At 40.3% G+C, this 12,031-nt stretch overlaps 1 protein-coding gene across 1 annotated transcript in view; it reads left to right on the top strand.

The window, feature by feature from the left end:
* MACF1 (microtubule actin crosslinking factor 1) overlaps positions 1 to 12,031 on the top strand; it is a 385,648-nt gene that overhangs the window by 42,813 nt on the left and 330,804 nt on the right. The window lies entirely within an intron of this gene.

Below are 12,031 nucleotides of genomic sequence, written 5' to 3'. Positions count from 1 at the left end.
TATTTTAATTCCCCCCCTCCCCCGATTGTCTGTTCTCTGTGTCTATTTGCTGCGTCTTGTTTCTTTTGTCCGCTTCTGTTGTTGTCAGCGGCACGGGAAGTGTGGGCGGCGCCATTCCTGGGCAGGCTGCACTCTCTTTCACGCTGGGCAGCTCTCCTTACGGGGCGCACTCCTTGTGCGTGGGGCTCCCCTACGCGGGGGACACCCCTGCGGACTGGGTGGCACTCTGCAGTGCTCTGGCCGGCGGCTCTCCGCAGCGTGTGGGCAAGTGTGCCTTCATAAGGAGGCCCCAGGACGCAAACCCAGGGCATCCCATATCATAGACGGGAGCCCAACTGATTGAGCCACAGCTGCTTCCTTCATTGTCTTTTTCTTCTTGTGTTTCTTGTGTCATCTTGTTGTGTCAGCTTGCCGTGCCTGCCCGTTGCGTCAGCTCATTGTCTTGCTTGTCCTCTTTAGGAGGCACTGGGAACCTCTGCTTCCTGCTTCGTTGTGTCTCTCATTATGTTTTTCTTTATTCTTCTTGTGTCTCTTGTTGCGTCTACTTGCCATGCCTATATGTTGTGCCAGCTCGCAGTCTTCTTTAGGAGGCACCAGGAACAGAACCATGGACCTCCCATGTGGTAGGCGGGGCTCAATCACTTGAGCCACATCAGCTTCCCTCATCTCTTATTTTTTTTAATTTTTTTTTAAAATTTATTGAAGCATATCACTCATACATGAACATACATAAACAATAAGTAATAGTTGTGAACTTACAAAACAAACATATATAACATCATGTAGGTCCCTCATACCTCACCCTACTATCAATACCTTGCATTGTTGTTAAACATTTTTAACTAATGATTAAAGAACAGCCTCAAAATATTACTACTAACCAAGGTATTTTCCCCCCAATCTACTCAATAATTATTATTTTTATATCATTTATATATGAACATACATAAACAATAAGTGCATAGTAAAAGTTGTGAACTTATAAAACAAACCTGCATAACATCATACAGGGGTCCCATACATCAACCTTTCACCAATAGCTGGCATTGTTGTGAGACATTTGTTACAAATTGTGAAAGAATATATCAAAATCTTACTAATTAATAGTCCTTACCTTACATTTGGTATATTTTCCCCCAACCCACCCAGTTTTTTTTTTAAATATATTTTTATGACAGAAGTTGTAAACTTACAAAACAATCATGCACATGTAGAGAATTCCCAAACATCACCCCTCCATCAACACACCACACCATGGTGGAATATTTGTTGCAGATTATGAGATAATATCATCTGATTATTACCATGTCCATAGCATACATTTGGCACACATTTTCCATACTCCCCCATTATCAACATAGTACATCTTCGGTAAAGATACAAGAATATTACATTATTACTGCTAACCACAGTCCATAGATCACTCCAGTTGTATTTTTCCCATGCTACTCCACATTCCCACCACCCTGCAATAGTGATGTCCATTTGCTCAAGCTGACAAAGGACACTCTTGCATCTGTACCATCAATCACAATTCTGATCCACCTCTGGGTTTACTGTGCTATTCAGTCCCTAGATTATTCTCTAGCATTCTGTCAATTGACATTTACATCCCTAGACTATCATTTTCAGCCACATCCCCATTTATAAACCAGCTGTACCTCACTATAATGTGTTACCATCAACTCTGCACATTTCCATGCTTTTACAGTAAAACTAATTAAAACTTCTACATATATTAAGCATCATTTGTCCATCTCAGTCTTCCTTTTATCTCCTTTAAGAATCCACCACCTACCACCAGGTTGTGAAGATATTTTCCTACATTTTCTTCTAGTTTTATGATTCTTATTTTTGTATTTTGGTTTTTTATTCATTTTGAGTTAATTTTTGGATAAGGTGTGAGATAGGGGTCCTCTTTCCTTCTTTTGGCTATGGATATCCAGTTCTCTCAGCATTATTTGTTGAATGGACTATTCTGCCTGACCTGGGTAGGTTTGACAGGCTAGTTAAAAATCACTTGACCATACATGTGAGGGTCTGTTTCTGAACCATCAGTTTTGTTCCATTGGTCTGTGTGTCTGTCTTTATGCCAGTACCATGCTGTTTTTAACCACTGTAGCTAGGTAATATGATTTCAAGTCCGGAAATGAGAGTCCTCCAACTTTGCTTTTCCTTTTTAAGATGTTCCTGGCTATTCAGGACCCCTTACCCTTCCAAATACATTTGATAATTGTGTTTCCATTTATTTGGAAAATTCTGGTGGAATTTTTATCAGGATTGCATTGAATCTGTATATCAATTTGAGTAGATTGACATCTTAATGATATTTTGTCTTCCAATCCGTGAGCATGGAATATTTTTCCAGTTATTTAGGCCTTTTTTAAATTTCTTTTCACACTGAGATGTTGTTTTCTGAGTATAAGTGCTTTACATAGTTGGTTAAGTTTATTCCTGAATATTTGGGTTTCATCTGCCATATTTTCTTTTCACCACTCTTTAGGTACTTTTACTTACTTTTATTAATATAATCTTCATTTCTAGACTCTCTTCCAAATCCAGTCTCTTGGTTACAAACTCTCTCAGTTTCTGTTTATCCATGAATATTCTAAACTTGCCCTCATTTTTGAAAGACAGTCTTGCCAGATATAAGATTCTTGACTGGAATTTTCCCCTTGCAGTATCTTAAACATATCATACCACTGTCTTCTTGCCTCCATGGTTTCTGGTGAGAAATCAGCACTTAATCTTATTGGGTATCCCTTATATGTTATGTATTACTGTTTTCTTGGTGCTCTCAGAATTCTCTTTATCTTTGACATTTGACATTCTGATTAATATGTCTCTTATAGTTAGTCTATGTGGATTTTTTTGGATGGGAGTATGTTGTGCTTCTTGGACATGGATATCTATGTCCTTCAAAAGGGTTTGGAAATTTTCTACCATTATTTCTTCAGATATTCCTTCTGCCCCTTTTCCTGTCTCTTCTCCTTCTGGGACTCTCATAACATGTATGTTTGCACATCTCTTGCTGTCCTTTAGTTCCCTAAAACCTTGTCCAATTTTTTCCATTCTTCATCTTCTTTTGTATGTTCACTTTCAGAGGCCATGTCTTGAAGCTCACCAGTCCTTTCTTCTGCCTCCTCAAAACTGTTATTATATGATTCTGTTGTGTTTTTAATTTCAGTTTTTTGCACCTTTCATTCCCATAAGATCTATTTTTCTATGTATGCTTTCAAATTCTTCTTTCTGCTCATCCAGTGTCGTCTTAATATCATTAATCTCTTTAGCCATCTCATTGAATTTATCAAGATTTGTTTGAACATCTGTGCTTAGTTTTCTCAACTCCTTTATGCCATCTAGAGGCTTATCTTGTTCTTTTAACTGGGCCATAGCTTCGTGTTTCTTGGTGTGGATTGTAATTTTTTATTGTTGTCTTGGGATCTGGCTGACTAGAATATTTATTCTGGGTGCAGTTTTTTCCTTTAGTTCAGGGCTTCCTGCCCTTTCTCCCTTGCTGGTTGTGTAGTAGTAGCCAAGGATGTATTTGGTACTGTAAGCCATGGAGGCTCAAGCTGCCCTCATTGCCCCAGGATGAAGTTTTTCCCAACTTTCTCCTTTGCCAGCGGTAGGGATGGAGCCACAGCCAAGTTGGAATAATCCAAGTTGTGCAGGCCTAGGCTGTAGTTGCCCAGAGGAATAGATGAAGCTTCATACCCCTTATTCCCCTGCCTGGGGCAGGGATGGTCCTGCCGGTGTGGGCAGCAATGTATGTAGTGCAGGTCCAAGATGACTGTAATTGCCCCAGTAGACTTCCGATTATTCAGTCTGTCCCAGCCAAAGTTACCTGCAGTTACCTGAATAGGCTAGCGCAGGGCCCACCAGCTTCCTCCCTGCCAAAGGTGGGGCCGAGGCCTATGCTAGGTCTACAGGCCAATCTGGGTGAAAGAAAACGGTCTCTACCATCAATGTGATTTTCAGTCAGCCCAGCTTCCCCTCATGCTTAGGGTGGAGTCAAAATGGCAGCTCCTGGCCTCTTTCTGACTTGGACAGATTCAAACTTTAGCTGTTCCTAGGGTTATACCTTAGCCAGCTGAATTTACTAATCAGTAGCTGAAATCGGTGTCCCTTCCTCCCGTTTTTGGAAATGGAACATCCAATTCCAGCCACAGAATAGCTCTTGGGGTGGCTTGTGCTGCCAATGTAGGATGGTCACCAGCCTCTGCGACGTGGCTTATAGTTTTCCGGAGAGGCTGGCACAGGTCCCCCCAGCTTTCTCCCTGCCAGAGGTGGGACTGGGGGCTTATGCTAGAGCTGCAATCTGATCTGGATGGAAAGTAGCCGGTCTCTACCAGCACCGTGATTTTCAGTCCACCCCGCGTCCCCTTGTGCCAGGCATGGAGTTAAGATGGCAGCTCCTGGCCTCTTTCTGACTTGGACAGTTTCAAACTTTAGCTGTTCTTAGGATTATACTTTTTCCTGCTGAATGTACTAGTCAGTAGCTGAAGTTGGTGCCCAACCATCTTTTCCTTCCCCAATTTTGGGAAGTGGAGCTTCCAATTATAGTGACAGAATAGCTCCTGAGGTGGCTTGTGCCTCCAGTGGAGGATGGGCACTGGCCTCCATGGGGTGGAGCATTCTACTTATGCATCTTTTCTGCATATGAGCAGTCTCCTCCTTCCATTCCTTCAAGGATGTTGCAGGATGTTCTTCTGATCTCCTGGAGCCCCCAAACAGGTGCTTTAGATAGCTCTGAGTGATTACTAAGTGCCCAGTAGGAGGAGTTGACTCTAGGAGCGCCTTACTCTTCCGCCATCTTGGTGGTTGTCCCCCCACATCACTTCTTAAAACCTCCAATGCTCAGTCATCTGTTCCCATACAGAGTAAAGTTCACATATCTTAGCATGGGCCTGATTCTCAGTTTCATCCCTTGTTTATGCTATTCCCTATGCCTGGGATGTTCTTTCTACATGATCTGCCTTACAAATTCCTTTTCATCCTCTGAAGTTGCTTTTCATCCTAGCTCAAAAGTAGCTAGTTTTTCAAGATGATGCAACAAAAAGAGACACAGATTCCCATGCCATTGACACCAACAGAAGCGGACAAAAGAACACGCAGCAAATGGACACAGAGAACAGACAACTGGGGTGGGGGGGAAGGGGAGAGAAACAAATAAAAAAATAAATCTTTAAAAAAAAAAAAGCTAGTTTTTCATGGGTCCCGCTTCTTTCCTTCCACACCAACCAGAAAAAATTTAACTTACCTCTGCATCTGAATTCTTATGGTACTTTATGTGTCTCTTTGTAGTGGCACTTATCATTTTATTTTACAGTTATCTGTTTCATTGTCTGCCTCCCATAGACCATGAAATCAGTGAGAGCAGACTGTACGTCTTGTTCCTTATTTCTTTGGTACCATAACAGTTGGTTGAATTGTTGGATTCTAAATAAAGTTTCTACTTTCTCCAGATAACAGATGTTTGGAAAATCTAAAAGAGCAGTGTTTCTGCTGGATATTAGCCGTGGTAGAAGCTGCATTCCCTTTTTTTTTTTTTCAGAGCTAACATTTTTATTGAACTGAAATTGTTGTAGAACAAGGGGCCACCATGGCTGCTGAATTCAGTAGCAACTGATAAACCTCTGACATTTTACGTTCAAGAGTCCTAACAGGGAAGCAGATGTGGTTCAAGTGATAAGACCTCCGCTTACCATATGGGAGGACCCAGGTTTGATCCCTGGGGCCTCCTGGTGAAAAAGAAGAAGAAAAAGTATGCCTGTGTGGTGAGCTGAGTGCCCACATGGCAATCTGAGTGCCTGCATGGTGAGCCGAGTGCCCATGTGAGTGCCCATGTGGTTAGCCAGTGCCCGCGCAGCGAGCCAGTGCCCATGTGGTGATCTGAGTGGCTGTCCATTGAGCCGAGTGCCCACATGGTTAACCAAGTGCCTGCATGGAAAGCCAGTGCCCACGCAAGTGAGTCACACAGCAAGATGACACAACAAAAGAGGGACGAAGGGGAGAGTCGAGGTGAAGCGCAGCAGAGACCAGGAACTGAGGTGGCGCAATTGACAGGGAGCCTCTCTCCACATCAGAGGTCCTCAAGATCAAATCCTGATGAATCCTAGAGGAGAAAGGTGAGAAGATGAAAAGAGAAATAGATACAGAAGATCACACAACAAACGGACACAGCAAAAACAGCAGGGTGGGGGAGGGGAAGTGGGAGAAAAAAAATTATTGGGGGAAAAAAAGAGTCCTAACATCCCCTTCCCTTTTATTTATATATTTAAATTTTATTTATTTTTAATTTTTTATCCAGCTTTAATATTTCCCCTTTCCTTTTTTATTTCACAAACTTATCCATGTTTACTGTGGGAAAATTATAAAATAATAAAAATAAAAAGTCATCTAAAATTCCACATATATGGATAATCATTGTAAATATTTTGCTGTTTTCTTTCAGACATTTTCTTTGGCAGATATGTACATATAAATACGTATTTTACAAAAATTTGCTGTTACTCATTTCTGGATACTGAAAAGCATTCGGTGTCAAAAAATATAAACTAGTGTCATAATTTATATTGCTGTCAGTATTCCCTTGTGTCAGTGCACTTCATGTTAGCCAGTACCCTATTGTTGGACTTCCATCATTTGATTTTGCATCATTTGATATTCTAAACAAGATGAATATACTTGAATATATATTTCTTTTTTTTTCTTTTTTCCCTTTATTATTAAAGAAGCTTTAGATTATATAAATGTTACATCAAAAATATAAGGGATTCCCATATTCCTTTCCCTCTCCCACTCCCACTTTGCCCCCTTAACAACTTTCATTAGTGTGGTACATTTGTTACAATTGATTAACACATTGAAGCATTGCTGTTAACCATGGTCTATTGTTTACATTATGGTTTCCACTTTGCACCACACAATTTTATAGGTTTTGACAAGATGTGTAATGGCCTATATCTGTCATTGCAATATCATGCAGAACAATTCCAATATCCCCAAAATGCCCTATGTTATACCTGTTTTCCCTCCTCCTCCCCCAGAACCTCTGATGACCCCCAGTATATATACTTCTGCACACTTAACTACTTATTTCTTTAATATATATTCCTAAAAGTGGGATTGCTGCCTCAAAAGTTATACATTTTTTTTAAAACTTTAGATACATTTTGTCAAACTACTTTCCACAAAGTTGTACCATGTGATTGAGTTTTTATATTTCATTACTTTTTTAAATCTTTTGGTAAGTTTTTTTATTGCTGTTGGAGGTTTTATGTATTGGAATGATTTAATTGATGATGTATTTTAGAAAGATTGATCTAGTGGCATGTACAGCATGGTTTGAATGAGGAGGGAAATCAGTTTTTTTGAAGCTATTTTAGCAGTCCAGGTGAGAGGTAATAAAAATTAGAAAGGAGAGGTGACTGTTGGAACAGGAAGGAAAGGATGAGTGAGAAACATTTGGAAGAACTGATAGGATTTGATAGTGGGTAGCACGATGGATGGTGCCATTAATTGAGGTAGGAGATTGAAAAGCATTGATTTTGTGAGAAAGGTATGAATTCACTTTTAATAACTAGAGTTGCTGGTGACATTCTCAGGTGGAATGCCAGCAGGCAGTTGGCACTGCAGAACATCATTAAGAAGAGAGTCAGGGTTCATTCATTGCAGCCTGATATTTAGAGCCCTCCATAATTGCCTTTCCAGCATTCTCTCTAACTGCTGCCTCATACCTAAACTAAATGAGTCTGTTGTCCTCCTGGAAGACTTTCCCTTATTTACAGTCTTACCCATTGTTCGCAGTCCACCTCAAAGTCATCTAGGAAACCTCTGATCACCCCACTTTCCTAAATGCTAAGGGTTATATATTTCTGTATCATTTATACTGTGCTTTAACATCCCAATTTGTATATATTCATTATTTTATTTTACAAGATTGGAGGCCCCTAAAGGGTAATGCTGTAATTTTTTTTTTCATGAGGTACTGGGAATTGAACCCAGAATCTCGTACATAGGAAGCAGGCATTCAACCACTGCGCTACATTCGCTTCTAGGACTATATCCTTTTTTTTTTTTTTTTTTAAGATTTATTTATTTATTTATTTTCCCCTTCCTCTCCTCCCACCCTGTTGTTTTTGCTGTCTGTATCCATTTGCTGTGTGATCTTCTGTATCTACTTCTTATTTTTTCTCCTTTAGGATTCACCGGGATTCGATCCTGGAGACCCCGATGTGGAGAGAGGTTCTCTGTCAATTGTACCACCTGAGTTCCTGGCCTCTGCTGCGCTTCATATTGACTCTCCCCTTGTCTCTTTTTTGATGCATCATCATCATCTTTCTGCGTGACTCACTTGTGTGGGCACTGGCTTGCTGCGCAGGCATGCTTTCTTTTCTTCTTTTCACCAGGAGGCCCCAGGGATCAAACCTGGGTCCTCCCATATGGTAGGTGGAAGCTCTATCACTTGAGCCATATTCACGTCCCACTATATCCTTTTTATCTCCCACATTGCCAGCTCTTTATTTTGTGCATAGGTATCTAAAAATGCCTGGCAATGTATGGAGTAAATGGAGTCTGCTTTGTAGTGTAGTAGTAATAACGCTTTGTATAAATACTATTCTACACCATTAAATGTGAACATTTTTTATTTGCATGTTTCTATTTATTTTTCTTAAATACTTGGATATATTATGGTAAGGAAAGTAGAAAACAAGACATGTTAAATGAGAATACTATTTCACAACTATATTCTTCCCACCACACCCCCCCAAGATTCTTAAGAATGGTATATATCTGCCATTTAGCTTCCCCTCTCTTTCCCACTCTACTGAAAATTGCTGTTTTCGAGGTCACTGATCACCTCCTAATTGCCAAAACCAATGGCAAGTTTTCAGTCTTCAGTGTCGATAGTTTGACGCTGTCAAACATTCCATCCTTCTTGAAAGTTTCTCCTTTCCTAACCTTTCGTGACCTCATCCTCTCCTTATTTTCTTTCTACCTCATTTATAGGTTTATCTTCCTTTGCTGTCCTTTGAAAAACGTGCTTTCTAGGTTTCTACATAGTTTCTACATAGTTGGGTGATCTTATTCATACTTAGGGCTTCAACTCCTGGGTCAGTATCTCTCCTATGCTCCAGATGCTTGTCTCCGAGTATGGGAGAACTTATTTGGGATACCTTTTATTTTATCTATCTAGCTAGCTAGCTAACTGTTTTTGGGGATATCCTATATGCATCATTTACTCATCATGGTCCTAATTGAATCCTTCATCTTCAACCTGGTAAACCTGCTCTTCTCTTTCCTGTTCATTTATTTAAGGCACTACCTTCTACCCAGTCATACTGAGAATTTTCCCTCTCTTGGACCATTCACCCCACCCCACCATAAATAAGACAGTGATCAGGTATCATATATTCTACTGCAAATCTGAATTCTTTCCTTTCTTCCTATCTCCAATACTACTTTCTTATTTTGGATTCTGTATTTTTCAACATATTACTGTAGTAGTGTCCTAACTGGTCCCCTCTCCTTCTGTCTTGCTCCTGTTCTTTTCACTACTGCCAGAATGCTCTTTCTTAAAGTAAAATCTAGTCATGTCACTTCCAAGCTTAAACCCCTTCAATGGCTTTCCATTGTCTTTAGGGTAAAATCTGATTTCTTTAGCATAACAGGCAAATCCTGCCATCATTCTCTCACAGGTACCCTACATTCTAGTCATGTTAATCTATTTTAAGCTCCTTAAATGCATCATGTTCTCTCATATTTCCTCTTTGTTTCCTGTCTCCAGCACGCCTGTTCCTATCAGTCTAATTCTTTCTGTCCCTTGAGGTCCCAGTTCAAGTGTCACTTCCTTCAGGAAACCTTCCATAGGCATCCAGGTTTCCTCTTCTCTGTGTGCCAGGTACCTTTGTCAGTATCAATTGCACTATATTATGTTGTTGGTTTACTTGTCTCTGTCCCTAGATTGTAAGCTGCTTGAGGAAAGAGACTGAGCTTTCCCTCAATGTCCTACAAATATGTCATAAAATAGGCCATAAAAAGTGCTTGCCGAATGGATGAATGATTAAATGAGAAGGGTCTATGTGGTTATTTGCAGTGCTGGGATCAGGATTCATAACTTCAAATTTTTGGCTTTTAAAATAACACATTCACATAATTGAATATTCAAAAAATACAGAACTAAATACAGTGAAAAATATCTCTCATATCCCTGAAGGCCATCAGTATTATCAGTTTCTCTCAGAAGTGGAATTGCTGAGTCAAAGGGTATGCATGCTTGTACATTTGATGGATAGTTTGATCCATTGCATTATCTTAAAATTTTTAAAATATTTCAAACATATAAATAAAATACAGATAATACCAAAGCAGATGCATATACTCACTACTCATTAAAGGGATGACACGCTTGTTGAGGTTCTGCCTACTAAGCACTTTTAGCACCTGCTTAACATTGTGATGTTCTCCCACAGAATTTTACCTTAGACTCAAGAATAGTGAATTTCTCAGAACCCGTACCTTGCCATCCTGGAGCCACCACCACACATGCCATCTTGGGCTTTCTTTTTTAATATAAGCTCATTGTTAGTAAAAGGCAGCTTCAGAGGAAAATTCTGTTATGCTATTTTTAGTATCTGGGTCTGATTTCTCAAATATGTTTATTTGTCTCCTTCCTCTGCTCAGAAGCAACAAAGAATTCTAGTAGAAGTTGGGGTATTTTGGAAACTTGTTTGTTTTGCTGGTAGAGAGACCCAGGTGAATTGCATCAGGCACTTTTCTTCCCCCAGATTTGTCCAAATAACCAAATGTGGTTCTCCTTAGCAGGTGCCTCCTTTTAGCTCACTTGGAGGTGCAGTTGTATCTGCTGGGTACTAGTGGGGCTGAATGAGAAAAAATCTTAAAGGAGGAGGAAAGCTGTTGATCTTTGTTATATCTTGATGCTTGTGACTGTTTCATTGTGCTCTTGTTGAAATAAATTTGCTTCCTTCCCATCTGGTTACTGAAGGGCTATAAACCCATTCCAGTGACAGGGGACTTTTGTTTCTGATCTTTTTCTTAGGTCTTCAGAATGCTTAGCAGTGAGGCTTTTGGATTATTTCATGATTTTACAGACTGGGGGCAGGGGGAAATCTTAGTTTCAGGTGGGCTAGAATGTAAGGTGCTGTAAATGTAGATTCACTGTAAGAGCAGACATTTGTGGCTTTCCTCCCAATTGTTCAGTTCTTTCTTACCTTGTTTGATCATGTAGTAGTATGTAACCCCTGTAAGGAAGAGAGGACTCATAGGATCCATACATTTCTCCATGGACCACACAGCCAAAAAGAAAAGGATCAAGGAGATGGTGATTTGGAGCCTTGCTGCCAGAAAAAAATTTAATTCCCTTTAAAGCCGGTCTTGGTCTTGCTATTTCAGTACTCTCTAAGTATGAGGTCTGACTTCTTTTGTCTTCTGTTCCTCAGCTCTGCAGAGGCAGTTTTGGCCCTGGGGACAACCCTTTCTTCAGATGGTAAACTAATTTTCTCTCTAGGAGACCAGAGGGACTAGGTGTAATTTAACCCCCCTCTCCATTAGACACTACTGCCAGGGGAAGACAATGATGAAAATGATCTTCCTTGCTCCCTGAATAGGACCATGAACCTGGCACATGCTTTTGTTACAGTGGTTTCTAAAGTGACTGGAGAAATTTTTGCTGTTTTCTTGGGTCAGCAGCTGCTTTGGGCTAACAGTGGTAACTGGCTGTCAGGTTGTCAGTTCTGCCTCAAAGACAATTGATGTATTTATATGAGGAGAGTTAACCTTTTGCATCCCTAACCCTCTTGTCTTCAGGCTCATCTGGAAAGTGAGTGGTTGGAAGTCAAGATATGCCTTTACTTAAATTGGCATTTTGATGACCCCATGATCTTCGTAATTTCTGAATCTGAGGAGATAGTGCGATTTCTTTTGTCTCCTGCTTTCTATCATTAGACTCCCAGTTCTGTGTTCCTGACACCTATTGTCAGTGCCTGATGTGTGATGAGTAACAAAC

Source organism: Dasypus novemcinctus, chromosome 9 (genome assembly GCF_030445035.2).
Source record: "Dasypus novemcinctus isolate mDasNov1 chromosome 9, mDasNov1.1.hap2, whole genome shotgun sequence".
Classification (NCBI taxonomy): domain Eukaryota; kingdom Metazoa; phylum Chordata; class Mammalia; order Cingulata; family Dasypodidae; genus Dasypus; species Dasypus novemcinctus.
This window is presented reverse-complemented; position numbering and strand designations above follow the sequence as displayed.